Here is a 19,344-nt window from a genome sequence, read left to right on the forward strand (position 1 = left end):
AGTCACCATCCCCAGAGCTGTTTAAGGAAAGGCTGGATGTGGCACTTAGTGCCATGGTGGTGTGTGGTCAAAGGTTGGACTTGATGATCTCAGAGGTCTTTTCCAGCCTAACTGATTCTGTGATACACGGTGTGTCCACATACTCTATTCCTCCCTGTCACCCAGCACCCTGCTGCAGCCTCCAGCAGGAAACTCATCATCCATTTACACAGATGGGAACGGTCCACAGGTATAAGTATACTCCAATTATGCACATGCAACTGTATCATTAATTTCCCATTAAACAAAATCACATCCCATAATGCCGCCTTATCCTCTGTTGAGCATTTTCACAACACTATTAATCTCAACAAAGAGGCTCAGACCTGTCCGTCTCTCCCAGTCAATATGTGGGTGTCAACAACTGCGCTCGTTGCTCCGCTGTCCCACGCCTGGTGGTGCGTGTGCACATTTCATCCTACCACAGTGAAACGCGCCGCAACACAAGTGGAGGATTGGCTGTTTATAGAGTGCAACAGGTCGCTCTCAGATCCTGTAACACAAGCCAGGCTTTGTCTCTGAAGGCTCACTGAAAACACGTCCACACACACAGCGGGCACGCAGGTATTCCATAATGCCATCCCACCACCTCGCCCGTGTGCCAAAGTGGCTCTGGATACCAGCAAGCTCTCCCTTACCTGTGCATGCAGGCCCTGACCGCCGCCTCGCACGGACAACTCTGCTGAGATACCAGCAGGCTGCACCACCACATCTGCGTGCCCATCTCCGCTGCGTGCTCCCGCTGAGTTCCACAATGCACAATACGTGTGCAGCCACTCTGCAGCACGAGTTGTGCCTCCTGTGCCCTCGCTCCCCCCTTGCCAGCAAAGACTAGACCAATACATCCCAACAGGCTGTTGTGTAACCCATGCTCCTGCACACATAAAAATGCCAACTATGTCTCCAGCTATCAGCAGCATGCACCCAGTACTGTCCCTGTACGTACCTTTGCCCACATGACAGTGATAGTCTCATTTATCTCGGCTCCATGGATGAAAAGTGCACGCTGCTCTTCCACAGATGCTGTCCATCCTTCGCATGGATCAAGCAGACCATCCAGCGCTACAGAAACATGTGGTGGATGACACCACCACCAAACTCACGTCGACCTCTGCAGGACTTCTCATTCCCTCTTGCGTGTGCTGACAAGCCATAATCCCCTCTCAACAGGAGCCAGGCGGACAGCCACACCAAATTCCGGAGCTGAGCAGCCCAGCACCCACCAGTGCCCACCAACTCCGTATTTGCCTCTTTCCTCCAGTGGCTTGGCTACAAGGAGAGAGGTGTGATGCAGATGAAGAACCTGCAAAGGGAGTTAGGTACTGGGACTCTCTCTGCGGGTGATTCCCAATGCTCTTGCCAGCATGGTTTTGCTCCGAAGAAGGCTGCTTGCTACTGGTTAGGCAATGTGTGTTCCAGTGCCTCCAATGCTAAGGCATGAATCTTCCCAATGAGCCACCACCTCCCTAAAATCTTTCTCTGCATGACAAATGAACACATTTTTATCATTAATGTGCCCAAGATTCCCCACCTCAGCTCAAACTCCTTTTTTCCTTTGTAAGTCGAAGTTTCTTAGTCAGCAGAAATCTTAATTTTCCCTCAAGACAATAACTCCATATGGGATAGACATTATTACGGTTAAGGTGTTTTTACTGTTTGTGAGGGCCAAGTAGATTAAATGGATTAAAAATATATCTGTTTCTAAATATTTTTCTTGGATAAGGAAAGATAGATTTCCATGAAATAGATTTCTAGTTATTTGGCTGCTTTAAACTTGGAAGTTTCCATACCTTACTGTGGTTCAGTTACTTACCCAGTTTAATTGAATCTTTTGAGTTTATAGCGCTTGGCTTGGAAACAATTACAGCAAGATCCGTGTAACACAATCTTCCCTACCTGTGCTGATGGGTGTCAACACCCTGAACAAGCCCACAGCACACTTCCCATGGGGAAAACGTCTACAACATCTTGCTTTGGTGCGGCACCCGTGTTGGGAAATCCAAACTGGCCAGAGGACCTTCCACACACCCCTGCCCAGCTCTGCTTCCAAGAACAACTGGGTGAGGTGGACTCTGTACTCCCACAGCAGCAAGCTGGGGTGACCTCTAAATAATTTCTGTAGTTTTGTGCATGGTCTAAGTTAGTCAGGGTTCAGGTCCCTGCGTGGGACCCAGGAGAGTCCTGCCCCATCTTCCTCTACCTCATGGGCAGCTGCCCCTGTCCAGGCTTTTATCAGGCCCACAGACCTTTCTCACTTTCACTTTTAATTTATGTTCACTTTCAAACATATTGCCCCAAGGTAACAAGAAGAACAAAGCTTTTGACATTGTTTCACCCCAGAACTCAGGGTAGCAGGCTGGAAACCTCTGTCCTGTGTGTTTCAGTGCTGCCCAGTGTGGGATGTGAGGCTGGGAGGAAGGAACTCCAGAGCATTTTGGAAAGAGGGGAGACTCTCCAGCCTAGCATGGACCGTTCGTATGTGAGACACAGATAACGGACTACAAGCCTGACATGCTGGTGCTGCAGACAATGTGATCTGAAAGATCGGTTTAAGGCCTTTCAGGCTATTTTTTGTCAGCTCCTCTCGTGTTCTGTAACAATACAGAGGGGCTGGTGGGTTTAGATGTTGGGCACTGCAATGCTGCCACTGTATTGCTTCATTTGTGGGCTGGGACACAGCCATACTTCTGTTCTCCTAATTTTTGCTGTTTCCCGGACTGAGCATTGCTACAGCTAGTCTGTAATATCTGTTCTGTCAGGTTACATACAACTGGTAACATGAAAAATATCTTTCAGTGTCTACGTAAAACTGGCAGCCCCCGATGTACCTGGGAATGTGATGCTGTTCTGCAAAGACTGCAGCTACATTTCACCTCTTCCTTTAACCTAGTTTTGACTGCTCGTAACTAATGTGGATAGACTTACTCCTGGTGTTTGCCATTCAGCAGCCCTGTAGGCTCTCCAGAATCTACTGAGGCTCGCCATGACTGAGCTAAGGTTTTACCACTTCTGAGAAGGAACACTGAAGATGCCAGGATTTCTGAGAAGCCTTGCCCTTTTTGGTTTTTTTTGGTAGAGAATTTTATTTACCCAGTTTAATTGAATCTTTTGCCCTAGATAATTTTTTGAGTGGAGAGGGGGTATCAAACTCTGAGATAGGTAATTTTTACTTTGGAATTAGCAAGAAAATGGTTCAAACTTTCACTCAATATCCGGTTATTGTCCCAGAGTCTGTGTCTCTTCAACACCCAAGTCCCCCTGCCCCCATTTTAAACTATGGTGTGAGAATTCTGTATCCCCAGCATTAGCCAAAGTAACCGTTCTGGATTCTGCAAGTCTCCCCTACCACTACAAAAGCTTTTTCTTCTGCCCAGGATACACTTCTCCACTCCCAGCTTTTTACAAAGTCTCCATGGCAAGCTAAGGAAATCTAAATGATCAATTTTCATTATTGTTTTCTTCATCATGCACCCCCCCCCTTCTATTTTTTTTTCCTTATTTAGTTTGAGTGGTTTTTTTTTTTTCAAAGAAAAGCATGAGCTTACTTGTTTAGCCCACCGGAAGTGTCTTTACTTTGGTGTCAGACATGGCAGAAAATGACACAGGAAAGTCTCCTGGTTTTGTGGAGAAGACAGCCCTTCCTGTCATGTCCAAGGAGCTGCTCCTGCAGCAGACAAATGCCACTGGAACAAGAGGCAGAAAGATACTTGCACACCGAGGATTTTGGAGTGTACAACCAGAATAAGGTCAAGAACATGTGCTCCTTTTTTGAGAACACGCTACTGTCAATGGAGAATCGAGTCACTCTCTAACAGCCACCTAGGTGAGGGCTGCCCATATGCCAGCGTGACTCTGCATCTACTTCCCGTTAGGGGAAGAGCATTTCAGACTTCGCTCAGCACTCGTCATGAGCCTCGTCTCCTGTTTTGCCAGGAGCAGGAGGGGGCAGGGAGAGCGGCGTGGCCGCGCAGCCGGAGCCGCACCGTGTCAGCCAGACGTGCATGGTGCAGCGGGCAGGGCTGGCGGCGCACAACCAGGCGGGGGAGAGACACAGAAGATTGGGGGTTGCTCAGCCCCCTGGAAATCAGAACGGCTGATCTCTATCTCTGCGTGCTTCGCTGGTTTGTTTGCTTTAAAAAACATCACATACTTGGTACTGACACCTATAGCTAAGGTTACTCGATATTTTCCATCACAAGTCTGTTTTCAGTTACTCAGAACTTTGCCAGACATCAGATACTCAGATTCGAATTTTCCATGTTTATTTTCACTTTTCTTTCCCTGAAGATGGAGGCACTTAGTAAGGTGTAAAAAACAAATGCTATTTTGCAATTATAAAAATTTGACTTTTACACCAGTCTTTTAACATAGAATTCTGTATATAATAGTAACAAAAGCTGCAAGCAACACACGAAAGTTAAGAATGCTTATTAGTTACCATTTTTAGGTTCTCATTTCCGTAAAGTGCCTTAGAGATGCCCTTTTCATGAAACAAATAGTTGGATCCAGCCAGGGAAGGAGCCAGCGGTCTCAAAGGGGCTGCAACAACACCCCACTGGTTTGAGCTGCCTGGACTGCAGTTCTGCCATACCTATTTTTGCCTCCTGTATCAAAGCTGGTGCATGCTGGCAAAAAAATCACTAACACCGACTCACATCTCTTGAGCTCATTTAGCAGAAACACTGCAAAAACAGGCTGGGACAGAACTCTCCTTCATCTCCTACCTCCAGCTGGATCTGGGAGAGGTGTTTCCAGCGCTGCACCCAGCAACAACTGTGCTCAGGGAACACTGCTAATTAGCCTGGAGGTTGCATTCCGCGTTTGGCTGGGTGAGAACAGCACTGCTGCTGAGCAGAGCTGATGGACTCGGGCTGGCTGGAGAGGAGGGGACTCAAATCTCGATGGTGATACCTATTAAGTCACCATGGGCTCCAAACCGGGCAGGGGTTTACAGAGCTGCCACAGGCACACGTGTCTGGAGGAGGTTTTCTCTCATGTCGGGCAAGAACCAGACCAGGTACTTTGGGGCTGTGCCCCCGGTGCAGAAAGCGAGGATCACATGTGCTCTGGGATGGGCCGTGCGTCTTCCTTTGTGCCATCCTTGCGCACCCTTCTCCAACTTAGAAGTCAGAGCTTTGTGACACTTGGACTCATTCGGCAACTTTTTTCCTAAAAACGATACGCTGGGACTAATGCACAATTGAGACGCTGAGATGCTCCACAGCCCCAGTTTGAATGGCTGTGGGTTTTTTCCCTCCCTCAGCTACACTGGGGTGAGAATTTGCTAGCGAGGGCAAGCAGGAGCCCGCAGCCTCGCCATGCCGGGGACCCGGCCGAGGGTTCCTCGGGAGCCCACGTGCGGCCGGCGGCCAGGAGCCCGCCCCGGCTTGTGCCGTGTGCTGTGTGCCGTGTGTCCCGTGCCCGGTGCATCCCGGCGCTCCCATCCTCACGCCGCGCTGCCCCGGGGGGCGGCGGGGCCCGCGCGGCCCCACCCCGCATCCCATAATAGTTCACAAAGGCGACTCCATCCCATAATAGCCACCCACGGGAAACACACCATGGCAACCACCCCCCCACCCCACCCCCGCGCCATCCCATAATACCCTGCCGGCTTTATTGGTCCCGACTGAGGGGGGCAGGGGGGGCCGGGGCCGGACGGGGGCACCGCGGGGAGGTCCCGGCGGGCACCGCCAGGAAGCCTGGCTGGGGCTGCAGCCTCTCCCCGGCGTCCCGCAGCGCCCCCTCCTCCTTCCTGCTGCATCCCATAATACTTCCCAGGGAGGCAGCCCCGCCGCAAGGTAGAGCCATCCCATAATAGTGGCCCGGTCACACCGCGCTGGGAATGGTGCCATCCCATAATACTCTCGCCCCACGCCGGGGCTGCGGCGGGCCCTGCCATCCCATAATAGCCGCCCGCTTCCCCCCCCCCCCGCTCCTTCTGGGGCATCCTCCCCATCCCATAATACTCCCCCCGGCGGCACGAGCGCCCGCCATCCCATAATACGCCCTGCCACCCACCTGCCCCCCTCCGGTCGCGGGAGGCCTCGCCATCCCATAATAGTCGCGGCTCGCCCTTCCCCCCCGCAGAAGGGCTCGCCATCCCATAGTACTCGCGGCCCGCCGTGCCATAAAGCCGCGGCTGAGGCCTGACCCCGGGGGCCAGAGCTCGCCTGCCCTGCTCGGCCCGGCCCGGCCCGGTCCCCTCCCCTGCACCTCCCCGCTCCTGTCTGCCCCCGCTGCCTCGCCCCAGCCTCGCGGCCGTGCTCCTCTTTGGCTTCTCCCTCACCTGGCAGCCCGGCAGCCGCTGCTGCCCCAGCTGCCGCCTTGGCCACGTGCCTTCCCAGCGCCTTGTCCTGGTGCCCCCAGCCCGTGCTGGGCCCCTCGCTGCAGTGGTGCCTTCCTCACTCAGCCCTCGGTGTCCACCCCCAGCCCAGGCACTGCCCGCCGGCCCGGCCACCATCGAGTCAGCAGAAAAGCATAAAGCTGAAGCAAGTGCCGTGCCGTGCCATGACACCCCTGACATGGTGGGTGTGTGTCTGGTTCGGACGGAGCCTCTGCAGCTGAAGGGCCAGGGCCACGCTGGCATGGCCTTTGTGACCGCTGAGCCCTGACCTAGTTTGCCAGGTGTTGTGCTGCTGTTGGAAAGGCCTCCTGCTCCTTGCCCACAGCCACTGTGTGCCACGTTGGGGTCAGCTCCCTATCCACTCACATCCGCATTATCACACGCCTGGTATGGAAGATAACTCCACATCTTGCCATCCGCTCATATTGAGTGTATTTGTTTTATTTCTGAAGGCAGTTTTTACTGCTGTCTTTGGGTTTTGCTTTCAGCCCCATCCCTGTGCCCCAACTGGATTTAGTGTTGTGGGCTGCCGGGAGTGTTTTGGAGCTGCTCTGTTCTTCTCCTGGGTTCTTTCACTACCTGCCATTACAAGTACAGCTCAGCACTCGCAACGTTTACTTCTTGTTAAAGCCAGCACATGTGTCCTGATAGCTAAGAGAAGAAAAGGAAGTGTAAGCCCCAGAAGCTGAAATAATGACATGCAAAAGGCTAATACACAGAAAAGAACCAAAAAACTGTAATTCCCCACACTCTGAACGACAGCTACAAATTACAGACTTCGTGGATTAAAAGGTGGGCTGGGAAGTAGTAATGCACGGTGACAAGAGAGTGAGGTGTTTCCTTGTTGGATGGGTTGCAGTAAAGATGCCTGCGTCCCTTCAGTCAGATCCAGGCAGAACATTCCAAGGGATGAGGTCTTAGAGCAGCAGCAGCAGCAGCAGCAAGTTCAGATGCTGCTGCACGGAAGGGCAGGAAGCATTCTCTTTTCCCTGTGAGAACCCACGGCTGCTGCTGCTTCCATTGGGGAAGGTGCTCCATCGGGCCTCGCCCCGGTGAAACCAGAGAAGGGGTCTGCCAGGAGCACGCCCGTGGCTGCGTGCCCACCGGCGGCCCCAGCGGTGGCCACCGGCACCGGCAGTACTGCCGAGGTGTGGTCCCTTTGTCTGTCGGCTTTCCGGCAGCAAATGCAGGAGCCCCCTTTGCAAACTCTGTGTTTTACAGGGAGTCCCCCTGTGGCAGATCTATTTTACAGTGAAAGCGTCTGCAGGGGAGCACGAGGCAGTAGAGGATGGAGTCTGCAGATTGCTGCCCGTTTTATTCTGCCTGTCATACGTTTTGTTTGCAGATGATCCTTTGGCATCTGTAAGAAACAACGGAGCAAACACACGCAGCAGCACTCCACTGCGTTGGAGAGGGAGCTCTGGACTCAGAGAATGGAAGCCCTGAGTCCTTTTGACAATTCTTCCCACTCTCTGTTTTTAACGTTTCTGTGCACTTGGGGCACAGATTAAGCTGGTCTCCAGCCTGCCTCCTTGGGAAGATTCCTGTTTTGTCCTTCTTTTACCTAGAGAGTAGCTGAAGGGCCAAGTGAGGTCATGCCAGTTTGAGTTAACATAGAGCTCTAGTTTGCAGTATATGGTCCATACCACACCCTTTGCATGTGATGTATTTAAGGCAACTTTACATCTGTTTAGTAAAACATCAGGAATTCCTAATGCAGAGAATAAACTTAAACTGCTCCAAGCCTGGCTTTTAATTGGATAAATCTGTGGTTTGGGCACACGCTTGCTTAGTAGAAATCCGTCACATTTTGGGTGCTCCCGTCCCCTGGCTGTTCACTACTGACCTCCTGCAGTAGATGTTGCTCCTCTCTTGGCTCTGGAAACAGAGCAGATGTGCCTGCTCAGTGCCTGCTGCAGAGGGAAGTCCAGCTTTTCATGGCACAACAGCTGCAGGAGGAGGGCTGTTCTGACTGCAGTGGCCGTGCACAGACCCTGCTGGAGCATCCCACTTGTCAGGGCCTGCCTGCCCTGCCAGCAGCCATTTCCTCCTCTCCTCCTGTTCTCCTCAGCCACCATGTCAGGTGCTGTGCCATGCAGCCTTTCCCGTCTTGCACCTCTCACAGGCAGCCAGGGTGACTGCTGCAGCCTGGCTGCTGCCCCAGGGAGCAGGAGCTGCATTTCTGCAGGAGCCAGAGTTGCCACCCAGCGTCTGTGAGCTGCAAGCGGGCACAGGAACGGCATCGGCGTCCCGGGCAGCGAGCCATGCCAGCCTGCAGGCTCTCACTTTGATTGCACTCAGGGAACAGGTGCCTCATCCTTTAAGAATACACCAGATTTAATTATACCACTTCAAAATGTTCTGTCTTAGCTGAGGCTTTCAACGTGTCCACATTAGCTGCTTATGGAGGTGTGACAAGACTGTTTTAAAATGGATTGATTTACACTGGTGACATTGCTAACAGACCAACCACGTTAGGAAAAGCTCCAGCTTTTGCCTTTGACCTTCTCTCTTTCCACAGAAATATTTTAGGCTTTGTGTGTGAATTTGTTTCCAGCTATCAGGCCTCATTTCCCCATCTGCCTCACAATTCAGACAAAGCTTCTGAGAAGCCCTGATCTATGGCAAAGCAAGTCCTGTATTCCTGCCTCATTCTGAAGCTGCTAGGAACAGCAATGTGATTGATCCCCGAGTGGCAAGTTCAAAGTGCAGGTTTTAGCAAGGACAAATTTACCAGCAGAGATGGAATTAGATAGACTGGGCATTCCCACTGTAAACCATTCAGTTGCTTGTAATTTTTATGATTGAAGCTGAAATGTTCCATTCTGGCTGTCTGCCTGCATCTGATTTTTTTTTATAATTTTTGTTTTCTTTTTAAATATGGCTTCAGCCTGTACATTAAGTCTACTCAGGGAGAAATAAAAAAAGGCAGAGCAAAACATTTTGGATTTGAGTGTTAAAGTGTATGTTAAAAAGAACAGTCTTTTTGCCCAACTGCTTTGGAGGAGGAGGCTGAAGCCTATGAAGGAGAGCTGTCCTTACGTCAGAGCTACACTACTCACTATCCCCATAAAAATCCATGCCAAATTTTGATCAATGATAAGCCTTTAAAAAAAAATCCATTTCACACATGCTCTGTAGGGACATTTGAGATTTTCCCTGTGTAGTTCTTCCAAGATCTGCTGCCAACACTGTGTCACAAAGGTGGGATAAGGTTGTGTGAGTGCCAGCCATCTTGTGTAGGGACCTAGGCGCTGGTGACTGCTCTAGGGGGAAGGAGGAGCAGCTGAGTGAAAGGAGAACAGCAAGGCCCTTGGGGAAGGGAAACATGGAGAATAGATGAGGGCCAGGAGCTTTATGATACTGTCTGTTGTGAGCATAAAGACAGAAGGAGTTACTGGAAAACAAAGGGATGGAAGTGGGAGAAAAGAACCTTGACTGGCTGATAATGTGACTAGATGGAAAATTAGAGTACATGGGATTATAAAAGTCAGGAGTGATTGCTGTAGTGGAAGCAGGGCCTAGAGAGAGGGAAGACTATTTGAAAAAGCAAGCAGCTAGTCTTGGGAGCTGTGGAGAGAGCAGCAGTGTTGGAGCCAGCGAAACGAGGAGAAAAAGAGGAGCTAAAAATGGTAGGAGGGGTGTAACAACACTGGATGTGGAGATAGGAAAGAACAAGCTGTGCCAGACTCATTAAGGAACCAAAGAGCAGGAAGAGCATTCAGATAACCGAACAAGGAGACTTGAGGCAGGGGGGTGGGCGAGGAGTGGCCAAACAAGCACTATTGTCCATCTTGTTCTAGGGACACAAGCAAACCTTTAGGTTCCTGTATCTCCTCACTGTTGAGTCATGATTCAGGAATCCTGGGGCTGGCAGCACTTCTATCCTGAAATGTTAAAGGAGAGGAAGAAAAAGAATAAAAAGACAGAGGGGATTCTACAACAGTTTCCAAGCTGTCATTCTCCACATGGAAAAACCACAAATCAGTTAGTCCTGAAAAAGATCTGATTCCTTCACCAGCCCATACATGACATCCTGAGACCATCTTAGGGCCAAAAGAACATCCCTCCTGGTCCCCACATCCTCATTTAGTCCCTTTCCAAACTCCTTAATAATGTCACAGAGATTGGACCAAATGAATGAGGACTGTCTATTTTAAAGTCTGTGCCTAACAAATCCTGGCTTTTTTTTTTTTTTTTTTTTTTTTTTTTTTTTTGGGGGGGGGGGGCGGGGGGGAGTTGGGAAGGGTTGAGTAAGCAGCCCTGATAGAAAGCTCTTTTTATATAAAATGGATAAGGTGCTCTCAGCATCTGTGCTCTGCCTTTTCCTAATTCCTATGTGCTCTGCTCACTTCCACCTAAAATTTCCATACCTGCCCTTCACACTTACTTGCTGCCCAGGCTGTTGAGGGTTTCACCAGGGTTGCTGATGAGCAGGAGACAGGGATGCCAGATCTGGATGTGGTCCATCCAAAATTTGTTGAAGGCTGAGTGATTCTTCTCCTTTACCCATCTTTTTCAAAATCTGTGAAGCCACAGAGGGTGAAGTGGGACAGGCTGAGAGTGACTGAGCCCTGTGAGGTGTGCCATTCCCAGAGGTTTGTCTGTCTCTCCAACAACACCTGGTATGTTTGCTGACAGATGCAGTCACCTAGACTTGAAGCAGAAATAAAAATGACATTAAGAAACTTCCCAGAGCAGCAGCTAGGGACAATGTCAGATGTTAAAGTTGCTCTTCAAGTCTTGTGCTACCATATTTTTAAAAACAATTCTTTAGTCAACAGCCAAATATACTCCACCAGATACCCAAAACAAGGACATTGCACCTCACCAACAAAATTTCCAGTTTACCCTGCCCTAGTTGCATGTGCAGGCAAGTGGAATCTCTCTTTTTGTAATTTGACCCCTTTTATGGATGCTCAAGCTTTTTTCTTCCCCTTTCCCTGTCCCTCCCCTCCTCCCCCCTGCCTTCTCTCCCTCAGAGAAGCTGTGAGAGCAACAAAATATAAGAAAGAGATGCCCACTTTCCTTGACTGGCTTGCTCTTCAAAATTATACCCTGGAAATAATTCCCTAGTCTGTCTGGGAAAGGAACTTGAGATGGATTTGATGCAGGCTCGGTGCAGGACAAGGAGTGTCCGCCGCACCCAGGAGCTACACAAGCTAACCAGGAGCTACAGCAGGCTGTGAGCTCCAAATGGCTGCAGGTTCAGACACAAGCAAGGTCCCATCAGCTTCCAAAAGCATCCATCACTGTGGCATGAGTCCAAGGAGATGAGACAAAAGGCCATTCTGGACCTTTGCCATGGCATCCAAGCACAGAGCCCGTGCTATGAAGATCCTGTGTTCTTGGTAGGGTCCCTGTGCTGTTGATTTTTCAATACTCCTCTGGTAAAGAGCACAAGACCCTTCTCCAATAGGTCTCAGAGCCTTTCCCATTTCTTTCAGGCTTTGTTGCAGCCTGATGTCTCATAGGCAGCCTTGGCAATTGGAAACATAAAGAAGGACAACTGCCCTCTGCAGTGCTCTGCTGCTTGCAGGAGCTTGGCATGGGGAAGAGCTGTCTGTCAGACTCCCAGATCCACACCCACCACCCTGCTCACCCTGACAGGCAGGAAAAGCAGCACAAAACTCAGGCAGATCAAACCATCAGCGCTGAGGAAGTTGTTTCTCAGGATCACAGTACCACCCCTGTGCTAAACACAAGCCAGTAGGAAACACTTTTCTTTATTACATTATTTTTTATTTTCTTAAGTTGGTGAAGGCTACCCCCTACAGAGGGCTGTGGAAGTCAACCCAAGGACAGAAATAAAAATGGTGAAAAAGGCAGGCACAATCCGCTTCATGCCTTGTTTTGGTGTCCTTGGGAAATTGCTCTCCCAGCTGAATTACATTTTTGGTGGAGAGTCCCTCAGGTTTTTGCAAGAGTAGTTTTTCTTAGTACTTTCAGATTGCCTGTCCAGAAAATGGCATGAGGAAGGACAGCATGGAAGGAACAGAGAGCACAAGGTCAGGTTGGAAGAAAGTGAAACAGAGAATTGTATCTATGACAGGGCCCTCCAAGGCTTCAAAAATAGCTCGAGTGATGAGCCTGACCATTTCCCTTTGAAGCACTGATGTCACCCTGCCTGTGGCAATGATCCACTTACCAGACTGACGATATATTGCTACTGGCAGTTACTCTGAAACTAGTCAATAAATACCATTTCTAAATTAAGTAGCCAGAGAATTTTCCTATTGCTTCTCCTATATTTAATTCTTCCTTGTCCAGTAAGTCACTGTGTCTCACCCATTGCCATAACTTTCCCTCACCATTTAGAAAACCATATGAATACCAGTGACAGGACTTCAGCATCACACAGTGACTATCTAAATTTGGCATTCTTATAGGAAAGCAGAAATTATCCTGTCCTGGTACATAACTACAACCATTAGAAAGTACAAAGTGCAGAATGACAGAATGGCCTACGCCGCTTTTTGTCTGCCTTACCCCTTTACTTTCTAAATTTCTCAATCACATTACCTCTGACTAAGATGGCATTTTCCCCTTGATTACAGATGTGGGCTCTTTCACTAGGTAATAAACTTCATGTAACCAGCTTCAGATCCACTGATGTTTTTCTCTCACTGTGTTTCTTCCGGAATAATTCCCCACATCACTTCCCCCCTCTGGAGGGAGGTCCTTTTGGAGCACCAAGTGTGCTCTGTGGTGGTTCAGGTTACATTCCAGATGTGCAAATAAGGTGACGTGGTCAAGAAGACAACCTCCACTTCCCAGGCCAGCAACAAATGCCTTGCCACCTTTTGCAACATGACCCCAAACGAACTGGCTTGTGGCAGTGCAGGTCCTTTCCCTGCCTACAAATTCTCACCAATAATTTTGGCAAGTGTTGATCAGGCATCGTTACTGCAAAATTTCTCCCACGCGTTTTCCAGTTGCAGGTCTCCCTTAGCATGTGTGCCACCCCCTGGCTCTGTATCCTGGGCACACAGTGCTGCTTTCACCAGCTGTACTGCAGGGACTGCTGTCCCTCAGCTGTAGCAGCATGTTTCCCCAACACTTCTGTCTCTCTCTCTTTATTTATTTATTTATTTTTTTTTAACCTCCCTGTCGCCTCTGAATAGGCTGTAACTGGGGACTCAAGCACGCTGAAATTATGCAAATCGTCCCACCGGGTTTTTTGTAATGCTAATTATATCAAATGCATGCTCATCAATGAGAATGTCTAATTCCCCTTGCTCATTATCTAGATGTCGCACACTGATATAGAAGCATCTGAAAAAATCAATCTCCTCATAACACAGTATTTGTGAACGAACCCCTTGCCACCACCTTCACAGCTCCTGCCTTTGCCCCAGGACCCCCAGGTGATACTGGGCACGAGCACATGCACCAAATTGTCCCCAAAACCACCACTCCTTTGCTCCTTCCTACAGAGGAAGGAAGCCTTCTCATGAGGCTTTGATGTTTGATTCACAGAATTGCTTAGGTCTTGTATTTGTGACTTAAATCAACAGGAGTGACGTGGTGGATATGTGCTATATAGCCCTCCAGAAAGTGGCATCTGAAGTAGTTCAGAACATACATTTTAGCTACTAAGTTTCCTGCCTATAAAATTGTAATAATACCTTATCAGCTAATGGGCCTCCTGAGAATGACATTGATTCAAATTTATAAAGCCATTGGAAGCGGGGATGGTAAACACCACAGAAAAGCAGAAGATCAGAAGCCCTTGTTTGCAGAATGGAGTTCACATATGTGTGGTAGACAGCTGATGGATTTGTATACAATCAGCATAGAAAAAACCAAAACCCAGCAAAAAATGTAAAAAGACACTTTTTTTTCTCTCTCTGTGACTTTTTTTTCTCTCTTTTTCTCATCTGTCTTGATGTTCTTCGTACATGGTGAACGAAGAAGGGACTTTGAGGGGAAAACAATCTGTCATTGTGTAAGGAAGGACAACGTGGCACCTATGCACAAGGAGTCCGGGAGGGGAAAAGTCAGTCTGGCGTTCCTCGACTCAAAGGGCAGGGCTGCGGCACCTTCTGTGGGGCTGTGCTTTCATTTACCGAAGCGCTCCCTAAATGTGTGAGTTCAACGTTTGCCAGGTTCTGATCAGGTAAAAACCCTCAGGAAGACCCTGACCCGTGCCACGGGCTAGATGACTTCCAGAAGTTTTTTTTTCATTCTGTTCTTAACACCTTACGGGGATGTTACTATTCTGACAACAAAATTAAGTCCCCTTGCTCCCCCTTGCAAAATTTTCTCCCCTTGCTCCCGGCGAAGAAGCGCTCACACATTTACCTACCTCAGTTTTACAGCTTCTTGCCTTTATTAACATTTTTTTCTTTACAAATTGCTTTTCTTCCAAAAGCTGAGAGGAGCTGCTTTGCCCCGGTGCATCTCGGAGGGGGCCGGTGCTGAGGGAGCGGAGGTGCCGGGTCCGTGTGCCCGGAGCCCCTCGGGGGTCCCGGGTGCCGCCGCTCCGGCCCGAGGCGCCGCCGGGGGCCGCTGTTGGCCGCGGAGAGCGCGGGGCGGGCGGGGAGCGGGGCGGGAGCGGAGCCTCCTCCGGCCGCCTCAGCACCGCCTCCCTTCCCCTCCCCCCCTTTTTTTCTTTCTTCTACTTTTTTTCCTTCCTTTCTTGTCTTAGTTTTTTTTTTTCTTTTTTCTTTTTTTCTTTTTTTTTTTTTTTCCCCCCCCACATAGTGTTAGAAAACCTCTTTTATCATCACCCGGAGGTGAAAAGTTTGATCCTCTCCCTCCACCCCTTGCCCTCCTTGGGGGAAAAGTTTTTCCTCGTTCCTTTGTGTTTCAGGGGATCAAGTGGAGGGTTGGCTGCCCGTGCTTCGGGGGACAGCGTATTCAGTGCAGGGAGGTTTTACAACCACCTTGTCACTGTCACTGTCTGAAACAGGTAAAAGCAGTGACAGCTATGCCTGACTTTAGTATTTGCAGACTCCCAGATAACCTCAGACAAAATCACCAGCATAGCAGGTTCTTCAGTGACATTACATTATTTCTTATTTTGCTCGGGAACCCTCACTGATCGCGATCTCGCTGCTCAAGGTGCTGTGCAAACCAACCAAACAAAAAAACCCGATCCATGCCTAAAGATCTCTCTTCGTATAAGAGCAGAGACAGTGGAAATGTGGGAAACAATAAGGAAACCCTGAGCCGGGTTTGGTCAGCAGGATGTGCAGCAGCATCGGCGCAGCGGCAGCCTGGCCTCTGCCGAGATGCTGTTAGCACTGCAGAACACACGAGTTTTCAATAAAGGCTTCAAAAGCAACACACAAAATGTGAGGCTCTCGCTGCACTCAGCCACAGGATCAAGGACTCTGCCGCTGAAAGGCAAGCAGGGTATGCAAAGTGTAATCCGAGCAAGAACAACTCCGGGAGGGAAAGATAATGAAAAAATGCCTGGGATGACAGATCAGCATCTAAAACACAAGGTCAGGGAACCGTGCAATTATTTAGGTTGGAAGGACCTCTGGAGGACATCCGTTTCAACTCCCAGCAATAGCGGGGGGAGTGGAAGGCAGGGGGTACCTCCCAAGCTCAAAGCAGCCACAGCTTAAGTTGCTCAGGGCATTTGTAATACAAAATACATGTTTTGTTGTAGGGATACATCTCGTGGTGGGAGGCGCACAGCCAGTACACAGTGGAAGGAACAAAAACAGTAATAAAAACAAAAAACAATTTGAAGATAAGGTCTGGCTTGTTCTGGGACTTGTGAAACATCTTTTCAAGCTGACTCACAGAACTCAGAGTATCAGAGGGTTTCTAGAAAGTATAAAATACATTTTAATATTAATAGTCATGATTAATAGTCATAACAATACTTTTATATATCATCCAAGTAGGGAACCATTTCCAGAAGCATAGGACATATCCATTCTGGAAGTCAAAGGAGTTAAAATCCCAATGTATTTGTCCATTTTTGCAGATGCTGTCTGATCCATACAGAATAAGTGTTCTGTGTGCCTTTGCCATCCCTCTGACCTTTCACTTGTTTAGTCTTACTTGATCAGGAGACATTTGTTTAATGTTCACATCAGCAAATGGCATGAAGTACAGGGAAGTAGCAAATGACACCTTTTACCTCTGACATACTTACAAGAATTCAAGAACTATCACAGTAGGATGTAGAGGGTCACCTATACAGGTTGAAAAGACTTTGCCAAGCTTATTCCCAAATATTCCCATTTAACTTTCCCCTCTTGAATACCACTGCTTCATGTAGCTCCTGTTGCTCTAAACACAAGCTTTCAGGTGGTTCTGTTCTGTATTTTTGGACATACCCTAGAACTTTCAGATTTGTTTGTCTGGTTTTTTTTTTATACACTGACTAAAAAAGAAGCCATAAAGCAAGATAAGGGTGAATGACTCATTTCACTAAAAGACAGCACATACATGTGCTATTCCTTATCACCATGTGACGGAATAAAAAACTCCTGAAGCTTACAAAGCAAAAATGCGGAAGCAGAAACTTAGCTAACACCAATTCTCTCTGTCAAACATGAAAAATATCCCAAATCCCCTCTAGAATCCAAAGCAATTTCATTTGACTAGAATCCTCCAAACCAAACCAAAACTAATGCAAGCTGAAAAAGACTGAAGACCCAAAGGACAAAACACAGCTATCTATATGTAACAATTAAGCAAAGCCTTCAGAACCCCAAAGTCAGGAGCTTTTCTGCTGCATGTAACATGACCAGCAGCCCTCTTTATTGTTAAACTGGTTGATGAGATTCATTAGGAGATCAGCTTTGCAGATATTTATAATTTAGTCAAAATATTTGAGCTAAAATTTCCTCTGCTGGAGGTGGAATATTTATGAAATGTTCCAGGTAAAAATAGTTCCACTATTTTCAGGAATGAAGCTACAATTAAAGATCCTGTTTTCTGATGTGCTTTTAGAGAAGTTGTGTGCTGTGGAGGATACTGTAACTTCAGCAGAGGAGCGGCCTCTTCCGAAGGAGTGGCATCTGCCAGCTGACATTTCATTCATACTTGGCAAGCCTGCCAAGAGAAGGCAGAGCCAGACTCTGCTCCTGGTGGCCCTGAGAAAGCACAACAGCCATGACTTGCAACAATCCTGGTGAGCATGAGGAAAACCCTCTCCCCAGGGCATGTTTCAGCGCTGCTGTGGGTACCTCAGCAAGCTGAGGAGTCACCACCCTTGGAGGTGCTCAGAAGACACCTGGACAAGGCTCTGAGAAACCTGAGTGGCCTTGGGGTCCCATCTACATTCTCTCTGCTCCCGGGTATGGCTGTACGAGCTAGGGACAGGTCAGAGGCAGTGGAGCTGAGGGCAGCCCCTTCCCTCTGATGACTTTGGGGAGAGTTTCCAGAAAGCTCTGCTGGAGCCTCAGCCAGGACTGACCCCCTGCCCCAGGAGAATGCTTTTAGGCTGGTGCACTTGCCCTTGGCTGCTGTCTGAGGAGTCTGGCCTGTGCCTGACCATGCAATCTGTGGGTCCAGACCCGTGGATAGGCTTCCTGGCCTGACCCAAGACCCGCCCTGCCATGATGGACTTGTCAGGCAATCTCTGGACTGTGGCTCACCTTGGTTCCTGCCTCCAGACCTGATCCTGATGCTGACTTGACTTCTTACTTTGACCTTGGACATGCCTCATCACCACAAGCTTGCGTGATGATCTGGATTCTCAGCTGAACCCGGCTATCTGCCTATACCTGCCTTTGTCCCCTTGCTCAGATGCTTTCCCTTGCTGGCTAAGCCTCTTCCTCTGCCTGCCTTGTTACATGCCTGGATCTCAGCTCTTCTATTCCTTTAGGGAGCTGCCAGCCCTCACTGCCCCCAGCAACCTGCTGTGAGCAAGCAGTCTTGGTAGAGACCTCCAGAGGTCCCTTCCCACTCAAATCTTTCTGTGAACTTATAACAACACTCTAACCAAGTTAAAAGAAAAGAAACAAGGAACTTCTCTGGGCAGGGAAGAAAATTTAACTGTGAAGGCATTGTGTTGATGCTTAGGTGCATGGTGCATTAGACTAGGGAAAGGAGAAAGGACCAGAGGGACAGGGACAAGGAAAAGGGTCTAGAAAAGATGAAGGTGGTAGAAGGTTTGAAAATGAACAGCAGTGCATCTGCTGTAATATCACTCCATTATCCCATATATCCCAGGACAAAAGGGTAGCAGAAGAGATGCACACAGCTCTGTTTCCTCTGCAGCTACACTGTGCCACTGTGTCACATTCATGGCAGTCCTGAGTCTTTAAAATAGGAATATCTACTGCCCTACAAGCCCTCTTCCACCTCTCTCCCTGCATCTCTTGGGCCCCATTAAGTGTTCTTCATCTGGAAATGGATTTCAAGGCTGCTCTGCTGGTGATGCATGGGCTGAGCAAGGGGACAGAGCTGGCTCACACAGGGTGAATGTGTCACAGGCAGGAGGGGACACAAGGGTGTCTCTACAGTCTTCTTGAAGATCTGCTTCTGCAGTCATCTCTCATAAAAGAGAGAGTCTTCAAGGGAGACTGCAAAATGGATTTAAAACATTGTATCTCCTAACACCAACCCGTGATATATTACGATACATTTATTCCCACAGCAGTCATGAGGTAGGAACTTGAAACCAGATTTATTGCTTATTGAGAAGTCTAAAAACTATAAACCCTAGCACTCTGGACTACATTTCTTGTCACTTTCCCTGACCTTTCCTTTAACATTAGGAAAAACAAAACCAAACTACTATAATGGATTCACTCCAGAATAGCCTGAGACCTGCTGGAAGCCACAGAAAGGCTGTTTTGCAGTGCAATTGGAAAGGCAACCCTTGGCCATCAGCAGGAGTGAAAAACTGGGGCTTTTGGCACTGCCTATGTACAGCTGGACCTCGCTTCTGGGGAGATTTATAGGGCTTTCACATACAGTGCAGCCTGAAAAAGCATGTACAAACAGTGCAAGCAAATACATCTCACTGCAGCCTCATTCTGTGACAT

Source organism: Zonotrichia leucophrys, chromosome 1, assembly GCF_028769735.1.
Source record: "Zonotrichia leucophrys gambelii isolate GWCS_2022_RI chromosome 1, RI_Zleu_2.0, whole genome shotgun sequence".
NCBI classification, from domain to species: domain Eukaryota; kingdom Metazoa; phylum Chordata; class Aves; order Passeriformes; family Passerellidae; genus Zonotrichia; species Zonotrichia leucophrys.